At 36.9% G+C, this 12537-nt stretch overlaps 1 long non-coding RNA gene across 1 annotated transcript; it reads right to left on the reverse strand.

The window, feature by feature from the left end:
- Positions 1-1190: 1190 nt before the first annotated feature.
- LOC127864963 (uncharacterized) lies at positions 1191-11809 on the reverse strand. Its single transcript, XR_008042377.1, has 4 exons — positions 11646-11809; positions 4045-4189; positions 2382-2570; positions 1191-1335 (listed from the first exon to the last, which is right to left on the reverse strand). It is a non-coding gene; the product is annotated as an uncharacterized LOC127864963 (long non-coding RNA).
- Positions 11810-12537: the final 728 nt, after the last annotated feature.

The raw sequence follows: 12537 nt of genomic DNA on the forward strand, positions 1-12537 counted from the left end.
TTATATTGTAGACCAATCTCTTATCAAACATAAAAATAGTGTTTTTTTGTATTAATTTGTTATAATATTTCCTATTTTTGGTGCTAATAATATTAATATTTACATACTAAATTCGGGTAAAATAAATTCGGATATTGCTTGAAAATACAGTTCCAGATAATAAAGAGTTATATAAATACCGTCTTATGTTAAACTTGCGCAAGATATGTTACAATGAACGAAATTGTCTATCAAATGGGTGAAGTAGTTGTGTATGTTAACTGTAATGTGGAAATAATGAAGCAGCTTCATGATTTGTAATCAAAGCACCGAAAGGCTTAAAATATGTCGCCTTAGTGGTCATGTTTGGCTTTAATTAAAAGGTCACTAATTGGACAGAAACCGGGCGGATATTAACAAAACGCATTTCACAATGTCAAGATTCAAGCATGTCAAAGTACTTCATCAATAACTCTTTATAAAAGTATACAATTTATACTACTAAATGCTTACATTTGTTATCAATCACTGATTTTTTTTAACGTTTTAAGGATCACATTGTCAAGACACAAAGAAATGCCAATATTCTCCCTCTGTTCAGAAGTACAGCGTTATAGTAAGGCACACATATAGTCGTGTTACCCATTATTATAGTTCAGAGAAAAAGCCTGGTCTTAAAATATGACCTTAAAAAGCTAAGTGTGACCTTGAACTTTGAGACAGGGACCAGGGTCTTGCACGTGACACTTCCTCTTACTATGCTACACATTTGTGCCAGGTTATTTAAAAATCCATCCATAAGTTGTTAAGATATAAACGAGACACACAATTGTGGACAGACGTACTGTCCAACATACGATTAAAACAAGAGCACCACATAACGGGTGCCAACGCTCGGCTGTGGGTGCAATTTTGAATAAATGAAAGTTTGTCAGAATTTTTTTTTTGTCGTCACAGTGACCTTGACCTTTGACCTAGTGACCCAAAAATGGGTGTGGCGTGTAGAACTCATCAAGATGCATCTACATATGAAGTTTCAAAGTTGTAGGTGGAAGCACTTTGATGTTAGAGCAAAATGTCAAGGTTTCAGCACGACGCGGACGGCGGACGAAGAGCTTGCTATGACAATACCTCGGGTTTTCTCCAAAAACAGCCGAGCTAAAAATTATGTGCCAGCCTTTAGGCATAAAAATTCATCTCTTTTCTTAATGCATTTCATACACAATATTTCTCCTATATAAAAGTACAACCATGCCACTCCTTTTATCACAAGCCAATACCTGTAGGGTGTAGTACACCAGGACTTGATCTTGTGTAGTTTATCAGCACCTGGACCTTCTAGTGTCTGGTCAGTTACTGTAAATTAATTAATGTATAAATATTATAATTTAACAATACTTAGTATTCATTCGTAAAATGAACCCTTATATGTATATATAGGAAAGGGGTCATTTCATAATGACAATTCTTGCGTGCAGTGGAACATTAAAGTTCTAGTAAAACCTTCTTGAATAAAATGTGCACAAGAAAACCTGTATGAGCAAGTGCACTTTAGTTAATGTCTTTAAATGGCACTATTTTCAGAAAAGAAATCCTACCAGGACCATGTTGTGAATAATTATTATTTTTTTTTTTAAAGAGTCCATCAATAAAGGATTGCTTTTTATAAAATGTATAGCCATTACACGTAAAATTAGGAAATTTATGGTATTTTTAAAATGTATTCCTACATATAAAAGGAGGGGGGACATCATTATTTGTCCTGTTTGTGCAGCAATTGCAATTTAATCACAAAGTAGCCTCATATCACAGATAAAAAATGTTTGTGAAACATGCATGCCATCCTAAATGCATATTTACAGTACAATAGTACGTTCATATGCTACCATACAATAAAAGATCCTGAATAGAAATTTCTTGGCAAAAAACATGAAAATACAATTATCATATTATGTGTTCCCAGGATAGATGAGAAATTACTTCATGAAATAGAAAGGTTAGAATGTGAGCTTGACCTTGTGTTCTGTTAGTTACAGGCAACTTAGGTTGAGAGTGTCAAGAGGTACTTAAGTATATCTCTCAGACACTATTTTCATACAACAAAACCATATACCGGGTAAAGATGTGACCTTGACCTTTGGAGTATCAACACCAAAATGGATAGAAGTCTTCGTCTTGGCATAAAGAACTGAAAAAATCACTTGAACAAGGTTGCTAATAAAGAAAATTAATAATATGGCCTAGTGACATGGACCTTCAAGATATTAACGCCAAAATCAATAGCTGTCTTCCTCTAGTGGTAAGCAACAACTAATCCAAATATGAGGAAGAGTCACAGACAGAACTTAAGATATCCCTTCAACAAGGCTGTCACATAAAGGAAGTATGTATGTGACCTTTACCTTAGAGGAATCAAAGCCAAATTCAATAGGGGTCTTCCTCTAGTGGTGAGCAGCATGTCATGTGATTGATGACAATTGTTCAGGGTTATATCCGAAATTTAAGTTCAGTGTTGTTTCTCTCATCGGTCTAGAGGGTTGATGTCACATTTGCTTCAAATTCTGCACTTAGATGCCAAGACGTCCCTAAACCTGTAATGCAGGAACGTTGACTCGCATGAGCAGCAATACTTAAGGTAAAGTAGTAGTTATAACAATCTACGTGTCCAACTACATGTAGCAACAATTTCCTTGTATAGATATAGTACAATTAAATAATCTTCAAAACATAATCATACAGTTGTTTTTTTACCGGTATTTGAAATGTAAAACATCAAACTTTATTATATTTCTCTGTCTTCATTGTTAATCATATTTATACATATCAAGACATGATATATAGTCTCAGTATAGCCCCCAGGGATTGTTCTTGAAGTATGGGTATATATGTGTCTTGTTCTGAGAAAACTGGGCTTAATGCATGTGCGTAATGTGTTGTCCCAGATTAGCCCGTGCAATCCGCACAGGCTAATCAGGGACAAAACTTTCTGCTTTTATGACATTTTTCGTTTAAATGAAGTCTCTTTTTAGCAAAAATCCAATATAAGTGGAAAGTGTCGTCCCTGATAAGCCTGTACGGACTGCACAGGCTAATCTGGGTCGACACTTTACGCACATGCATTATGCCCAGTTTTCTCAGAACACGACTCATATGTATAAAAGTTTTAAAGTTTTCTTCTTTCCGACTGTATGCATTTTCGTTGAGAAGAAATAAGAAAAGCTTCTAAGACATGGCAGAAAACATACACAAAGATGAAAAACTATGGTTCTATAAAATTCTCCCAATGGTTACATTAGTAGGATAATACAATTGCCATCTGCAGATGGCAAGCTCCACTTTTCTCACAGTTAAATAGTCTAGTTGAAGCCTTTAGTATCTAAGTAGCATGCTCCTGATAAATCAGTGTCCACAGAGAAACTCAACATTCCATGTTGAAACAGGGGCTGACCTATAGCAAAATTGAATGCCTTGTGACATTGAACATGCACTAATTTAAAACAAATTTTTTTTGAAAGTTTTTTTAAATGACCAAAGCGCAAAAAGGTTATTAAAGCATGACAAACATTTCTAAGGCATGAAAGGGTTTTAACATTAAATTTCGGGTTATGTGACAGTGACCCTAAATTAAAATATAAATATAAATGGTGACACCCCTGGTGGAAGCCGGATCAGTATCAATTCATTAGCCCATTTGAAGTCTTAGTGCAAAAAATAGGTCAATGTCAAGATCAACTGAAGTTGAGTGATGTGGGTCTTTGAAAAGGTTTAAAGATAAAATCCATGCAACTGTGAAAGCTTTGTAGCAAGCAGTATTGGTGTCATATGAAATGCACCATTTTTGTATACCAAGAATTTGATAATTCTTAATTAAAGTGCAAAAGTAGGTAATTTTAAAGATCCAAATATGGTCAGTTGATTTAGGAGTGTTGAAAGTGTTCATAGATACAGGGCATTTTCACCTAATAAAACAGCGGCTGATTGCAGGCTACTTCACAATTTCACAAACAATAATTTCAACTCCAGAAACAAACCCATGAACCAGTTTTCACAATGTGGAATACTTACAAGTCTTCATTGCAGAAAAGAACAAGTCGGCATTCACTGGGGGCCAGGGGGGGGTCCTGCCCTGCCATGGGGGTAATTGAGTGTCCCTCGGTATGCCGCAAATTGCACCTCCAATATTGTTTGATCCATCCTTAGGCAGTCCTACCTGCATAAAGATAATTACGAGTTTTAAATTTTGTGTTAAGATAGTTAACTATCAAATGATTATACATAAAATACACTCTTGGCAGAACATTGGTAGCAGTATGAGAGAAAGAATATGGACTGTTGCGGGGCCAGACCAACATGTGGGCAAACATTGTTTTAAGTTTATTATGTGTTCTTGAATTTTTAAATGGTGACAAATAGAGTAAGTTTAAGGAAACGCAAACTTTCAAAATAAGTTTATGAGGTCCTTCCACATCTGAGGTAAAGAAAGATCAAGAGCAAAATAGGAGGGTGCTGTTTTTATGTTGCCCCCTTTAAGAAGTCATAACTTCATAAATTGTGCAGTGAATGAACTGGGTCTTATTAAATGACAAAATGGTTTTTCTTTTTGGAAATGCACAGAACATGCAATGTTTTTAAACAAGAGTGCCTGAAAGGCCCAAAGTTGCTCACCTGAAATAAAAAGATATAATTGGGACAAATCTTCTGACCAAGTTTCATGAAGATCAGAAAATAAATGTGGCCTCTAGAGTGTTATCAAGGTTTTACTATAGCCATATAAGGAAAAATGCCCCGCCCCCTGGCAGCCATGTTTTTCAACCAACCAGCATCATTTTTGTAATTCTTCTAAGATATTATCGGGATGAATCTTCTGACCAAGTTCAGACTTCTGACTATATAAAATGTGGCCTCTAGAGTGTAAACAAGATTTTACTATAGCCATATAAGGAAAAATGCCCCGCCCCTTGGCAGCCCTGTTTTTCAAGCAAATTTAACCATTTTCGAACTCATCCAAGATATTATTGAGACCAATTTTCTGACCAAATGTCATGAAGATTGGACAATAAATGTGGCCTCTAGAGTGTTAACAAGACAAATGCTGACGCCGCACAACGGACGACGCACTACAGACAAAAGGCGATCACAAAAGCTCACCATGAGCACATTGTGCTCAGGTGAGCTAAAAAAAAAGCTGAATCGTGACCTACACCCTAACTACCTGTAGCCGATAGAATACTCAAACAGTGTCAATAACAGAGAAGTGAATGAAACAAACACAGCTCTTGTTGGACAACCTTACAATTGGACGATTATTCTGCCTTGGGCTTGGCCTTAAATTATGTACATACTCGTATTTACTTCAAATCATCATTTCTTAAATAGTTGCAGTTCTGGTGCTTCACATGAAACCATTGTGTAATTAAATCAATAAAATTATTATTCTCTCGTATTTCTGTTTAATTTTCCCCCGCTTAAGGCAGAGGGATATTGTTTTGGCCTTGTCCGTCCGTCCATCCTTCCATCTTTTGGTCCGTTCGTCTTTCCATCTGTCCGTCACTTTTGTGTCTGGAGCCATATCTTGGAAGTGCTTTGGCAGATTTCCTTGAAACTTGGTATGAGTATATATATGGATAAGAGGATGATACACGCTAAATGGCAATGTACAACATCTATTAATAACAGAGTTATGGTCCTTTGTATCTTAAAAAAATGCTTTTGTAGTGTCAAATAAAACACTTTTGTGTACTTAAGTATATTGGCGGTGGATATCAATTCAACGAATTTGCTTGTTTGAACAGGAATGCTATGAAGTCAATGTTTATTTACACATGTTTGTACGATGGTCAATTGTGGACCAAGTCTGAAGTTAGGTATCCCTGTAAACCGGTTAAAACTGGTTTAAACCGGCAGTGCGTACATGACCCTTTGACATTTCCAAGGCGGTGACCCAAGCTTCTAAAAACATTGAGTTTTCAATGTTGTCTTGTTTTGTGTCTTTTCTTATATCTAATTAGTACATTCACTACATGTATATTGCTGGACCAAGGTTGGGATCTCTCAAATCTGTTTAACCTCCCAGTGCTTTATATTGACCTTTCCAAGGTCAGACCGTGTTCCCAGACAGTGATTTTTTTTGCTCAAAATTACCACTGATATTCCCATGACCTAGTTTTTTTATCTGGCATGGCCCATGTTCGAACATGGCCATAAGATCATCTAGATACAACTTCTGACCAAGTTTGGTGAAGCTCGGATGGAAACTACTTGAATTAGAGAGCGGACTCCATGCTAAATGTTTAAAACACACTAAGTGACCCCGTGACCTTGTTTTTGACCCGGCATGACCCATATTCAAACTTGACCTAGACATCATCTCGATACAACATCTGACCAAGTTTGGTGAACATCGGATGAAAACAACTTGAATTGGAGAGCGGACACTAATAACGGACGGATCGAAAGACAGACAGACCGACCAACCGACAAGCTCACTCCTATATACCCCCCTAAACTTTGTTTTTGGGGGTATAATAAAAGCACAAAAATCACTGCCAGATTTAGTCACATTTTGTGTTTTATGTTTTAATGTTCTGTTTTTTATTTTTCTGTTAGGCAAATGGTCATTTGCCTTAAATAAGGGATTTTTTGTTGATAATAAGGTGTTCTCTCCTGATAATGTTTTGGGAGTTTCTTAATTTTATATCAGTGAATTTTCCCCCAATTTTTTACAGCCGAACACAGGCTGTTTCCCCTAGCAAAATACAAGTTTCCTAAAACGGATTTCTCCCCTAGCATTTAGATGTTTTCATTAAATTCATTCCAAATACCCACTTTTTTATAATCACAAACGCTTTATTCAATCAGCTTTTGGATGCGATATATGATGGTTCACCATATAAATGAAATTCATATTGATCTATACCTTATTAATATCTTTTCTGTTGATTATCAGCTTACAATTTTCCTTTTGAGAGCCACAGGTTGTTTTGAAAATAAAACAAGAACTTCACAGTTGCAGACATATTCTCCGCCAACAGGGCCTTGGCATCGAATAATTTGATTCAGGACAAAACAACCCAATACAGGTCATTACAATTCAGTGCAAGTCATTATAAAAAGTGTTGGAATCGGATCTAAAACTCATATTTCAGAACTCCAGATAAGGGTCGTATTTTCGTAATTACGAATTATTTTCAAGTCCGTTACGTATTTATTTTAAAATCTTGGCGTACCATTAAGAATTACAAAATCAAGTTACGAATATTATTTTTACATGGGTTCGTATCAATTTTTATTGAGTTCTTTTTGCGTAATAAAGATCTTTTCGGTGCTTATATTGAATGGTTATCGGGTTTGTTTTGCAAAGCTATTTTTTCCAATAAAAGCGGCGTGCACAGTCTATCTGTCAAAAAACAATGGCAGCGCCCAGAGAGAGTCCTAAAAACTGCAAAGCGTGCAAAAACACGCTTTTAACATATTGTTTGCAAAGTTAGCTGAAGTTGAATGTTAAGAAAGACATTATAGAAAAGATCTTAAACGATGCTGTATGTTCAGTTGCCGACACAGTCGGAAAAGCTATAAAAAAAACGCGACAAGACGGGTGATAACTTAAACAAACAAGAGGGCCTGAAAGGCCCAAAGTCGCTCACCTGAGATAACAAGATATTATTGGGACAAATCTCCTGACCAAGTTTCATGAAGATCGGAAAATAAATGTGGCCTCTAGAGAGTTAACAAGATTTTACTATAGCCATATATAGCCATAAGGAAAAATGCCCCGCCCCTTGGCATCCATGTTTTTCAAGCAAACGTTGCCATTTTCAAACTCATCCAAGATATCATTGAAACCAATCTTCTGATTAAATTTCATGAAGATTGGACAATAAATGTGGCCTCTAGAGTTTTAACAAGGCTTTACTATTGCCATTTAAGGAAAAAAGCCCCGCCCCTTGGCGGCCATGTTTTCAACCAACCGGCATCATTTTCGAACTCGTCAAAGATATTATTGGGATGAATCTTCTGACCAAGTTTCATGAAGATTGGACAATAAATGTGGCCTCTAGAGAGTTAACAAGATTTTACTTTAGCCATATATAGCCATATAAGGAAAAATGCCCCGCCCCTTGGCAGCCATGTTTTTCAAGCAAACATTACCATTTTCAAACTCATCGAAGATATCATTGGGCCAATCTTCTGACCAAATTTCATGAAGATTGGACAATAAATGTGGCCTGTAAAGATTTAACAAGGCAGATGTTGACGCCGCACAACGCACAACGGACAAAAAGCGATCACAAAAGCTCATTGTGCTCAGGTGAGCTAAAAATTGTACAATGTATAGACATTCGCCCTTTGTGACCTTGACCTTGGAGGTATGGACCTGGCTTTATATCGCGACACATCTTCTAATGATGGGAAAAATTTGTACCAAGTTTAATTAAATTTGCTTAAACAAGAGGGCCTGAAAGGCCCAAAGTCGCTCACCTGAGATTCAAAGGAACTGACCTGTTCTGTGCAGCCCAAGATGTCATTAGAACAAAATGTTCTTACCAACTTTCATGACTAGTGAACACCCTGGCTGCCTCGTTTTTCAACAGACCAGAACCATTTTCATACACATCCAAGATATCATTTAAACAAATATACAGACAAAATTTCATGAAGATTCATAAGTCCATATAAGGAAAAATGCCCCACCCACTGGTGACCATGTTTTTCAAGCAACTGGAACCATTTTCGAACTTGTCCAAAATATCATTGGGACAAAACTTCTGACAAATTTTTATGATGATTGTACAATAAATATGGCTTCTAGAGTGTTAACAATGTTTAACTATAGCTATATAAGGAAAAATGCCACGCCCCCTTGGCGGCCATGTTTTTCCACCAACCGGAACCATTTTCAAACTCATCCAAGATATCATTGGGACAAATCATTTGACCAAGTTTCATGATGATCGGACAATAAATGTGGCCTCTAGAGTGTTAACAAGGTTTTTCTACAGCATGATATATAGCCATATTAGGAAAAATGCCCCGCCCCCTGGTGGCCATATTTTTTAAGCAACCGAAACCATTTTCGAACTCATCCAAGATATCATTAGGACAAATCTTCTGAACAAGTTTCATGAAGATCGGAAAATAAATGTGGCCTCTAGAATGTTAACAAGGTTTTACTATAGCCATATAACAAATGCCCCGCCCCCCTTGCGGCCATGTTTTTCAACCAATCTGCATAATTTTTGAACTCGTCCAAGCTATTATTGGGATGAATCTTCTGACCAAGTTTCATGAAGATCGGACAATAAATGTGGCCTCTAGAGTGTTAACAAGATTTTACTATAGCCATATTAGGAAAAATGCCCCGCCCCTTGGCAACCATGTTTTTCAAGCCAACTTAACGATTTTTGAACACATTCAAGATATCATTGCGACCAATCTTCTGACCAAATTTCATTAAGAATGGACAATAAATGTGGCTTCTATAGTGTTTACAAGGTTTTACTATAGCCATATATGGCCATATAAGGAAAAATGCCCCGCCCCTTGGCAGCCTGCCATGTTTTTCAGGCAAACGTAAGTTAACCATTTTCAAACTCATCCAAGATATCATACAGACCAATCTTCTGACCAAATTTCATGAAGATTGGACAATAAATGTGGCCTCTAGAGTGTTAACAAGATTTTACCATAGCCATATAAGGAAAACTGCCCCGCCCCCTGGCGGCCATGTTTTTTCACCGATCTGGACCATTTTCGAACTCGTCCGAGATATCGATGCAACCAATGTTTTGATTAAGTTTCATGATGATTGGGCAAAAATTGTTACTTCTAGAGTGTTCATAAGGTTTCTCTATAGCCATATAAGAAATACTGCCCTGCCCCCTGGCAGCCATGTTTTTTTTTTAATGGGCCGGAACCATTTTTGAACTCAACCAACATATCATTTAGACAAACATTTTGACAAAGTTACATGAAGATTGGGCATCAAATGTGACTTCTACAGTGTTCACAAGGTATTTCTTTTTTTTTGACCTAGTGACCTAGTTTTTGACCCAGCAAGACCCAGTTTAAAACTCAGTCGAGGTATCAATGGGACAAATGTTCTGACCAAATTTCATGAAGATCAGACAATAAATGTGGCCTCTAGAGTGTTCACAAGGCAAAATGTTGATGATGGACGACGCACGACGGACAAAAGCTAAAAAAAACAAAATTATGCTCTTGACATAAATAAGTGTAGAACATTATGGACATTTGACATATAAGTGTGACCTTTACCTTGGAGGCAGGAAACCCTTTAAGCAAGACACATTGAATAATGGTGCCGAATGTTTGTGCCAAGTTAAATGAAATTCACCTAATAAATGACAACATCATGTTCTGGACACGAACTGGATGGAAACATTGTACCATATAAAGACGCTTTACCTAAGTGTGACCTTCACCTTGGAGGTAGTGTCTGGTTGTTTAGCGCGATACACCATCTAACAATGGGGAACATTCGCAGCAAGTTTAATGAAATTGGCTTAATATTAATAAATGAAGTTATGCTATGGACATGAACTGGATGGAAACATTGACCGCATAGACATTTGACCTATAAGTGTAACCTTGACCTTGGATGTGGCCAGGGACCTGGTAATTAAGGGTGACACATAATCTAATGATGGGGAACATTTGTAGCAAGTTTAATAAAACTGGCTTTATAAATGATGAAGTTATGCTCCGGACACAATTGGAACGGACGGATGGCTGCGATTCACATATCCTTGTTGGTGGGGGATATAAAAAGCAGTGTATTATGGGACTGCATGGGTTTTTCACCAAAATTTGTGAAGATGCCTTAGCCTGGTCATTTTGTGAAAAGACTGTGGGTCATTTAATCGAAAATGTGAAATTTTAGAAACAATATAAACACAGTTGTGAAATAGTTACTCACAGCTATTGACACTCCGTATGCACCCATACAAGCTCAGAGCATTCAAAAAGAACTAGTAATGTATGTAGCCAGATAGGGAACGACTCGCCCCTTATTATATAAGGATTCGCCCCACATATATAACTACTCGCCCAAGCATAACTTATATGGTAGGATTTTTTGTGATTTGTTAATAGCCTAGTTTTTTTGATTAAATTTGTTTGTGTTTATGCTTTATTTTGATTTTATTGTGTTTACAGTAGAGTAGGTAAAAACGAAACATTAAAATAGTGGGTGGGGTATGGAAAAATATCTAAAGATTTGGCAAATTAGAAGTTTGATGAAATTTGTTAAAATGCTTTTCTTAAAAAACAAAGGACGAAAGGCTAGAGGACGAAACATGAAACAAGAGAAACATTGACAAATGAATATATCGATACGATACTCTGGTAAAGAAATCCCGGTCTTAAAGTACAATCGTTGCTAACCATACTAGGGTACACCAGCAGTTTTCATTTCAGTTTGGTTTGAGTAAAAAGTATTGTGTAGATCGACCTAGCGAAAGTAGGTCAGTCGAAAATAATAACGCCTTAAATCCAAAATAGACGTCTATAGCACAATCAGATTCCTTGAAACAATATTTCAGTGAAAGCAATCGTTATTGTCTTCAGTCGCTAAATAGTCTACTAATAAACATGCAGATACGCCAAAACTTAATCGTGATGATATAGAAATTTAGAACGTAGCCTACCGTCGGTACTGCAACAGAACTGGATGCCTCCATCTTTGTTGCCGTAAAGAGTGCTTTTGATTGATTGGTCGAAATAATTCAGGCCAACCGTGATCTTTTATTAGTGTTGGCAGTAGCTAATAAATTTTACCGCGGTAGGAAAGGCATCTTTTATTATTAGTAGTAGTAGTCTAAAAAGTCTAATAAGTTTCTACTAGTAGTAGCTAATAAAACAGGATCGGGTGGTATATCCGAGCGCTAATAATTAATTTACTGACTAGACTCACACAAGTTTGAATTAACTTTTATCTACAGTTCCAAATCCCAGCTTCTCAGTATTAAAATGTTTGCTGTAAAACAATCAATGGTGGTATTGGCCTTTAGCGGGGATCGAACCCGTGTTTCCTACGTGAGATGCTCGTGTACGAACCATGGCGTTAAACGGAAATATTTCTTGGTGGAGAACTAATAGCGCCATGTCGCGGGAAATATTTCTAAGTAAATCCCGAAGTTTATCTTATTGGTGGCGTCTTTGCAACAGCGACCAAGTAGAACGCAACGATACACAGATGAAACGCAGACGCTGTGTATCCGCGGAACGGCACAGAAATCAATCGTGGATCGCTTGAAACTCTACAACAATCGTACTGCATTCCGTCCACAGGGTCCAGTATTTAACTGTCGCGCCGATGGCGTGCGTATGCCTTATGGGCTGGACTCATTTTTTTTACTGAGGTCTAACGTTTATAACACTAGAAGATACACCATTACTTCTATGCTAATATTAATTGTCAGTTTTCACTTATATTTCCAATTTATAGTGTTGGTGGGTTGGCCAACCTGTTTTCGTTGGCAGTTTTTAATATGAATACAGAAATTTTAAATTTAGATAAAACAGGTAAATGTATAATTA

The sequence above is a fragment of the Dreissena polymorpha genome, chromosome 1 (assembly GCF_020536995.1).
Source record: "Dreissena polymorpha isolate Duluth1 chromosome 1, UMN_Dpol_1.0, whole genome shotgun sequence".
In the NCBI taxonomy this organism is placed as follows: Eukaryota; Metazoa; Mollusca; class Bivalvia; order Myida; family Dreissenidae; genus Dreissena; species Dreissena polymorpha.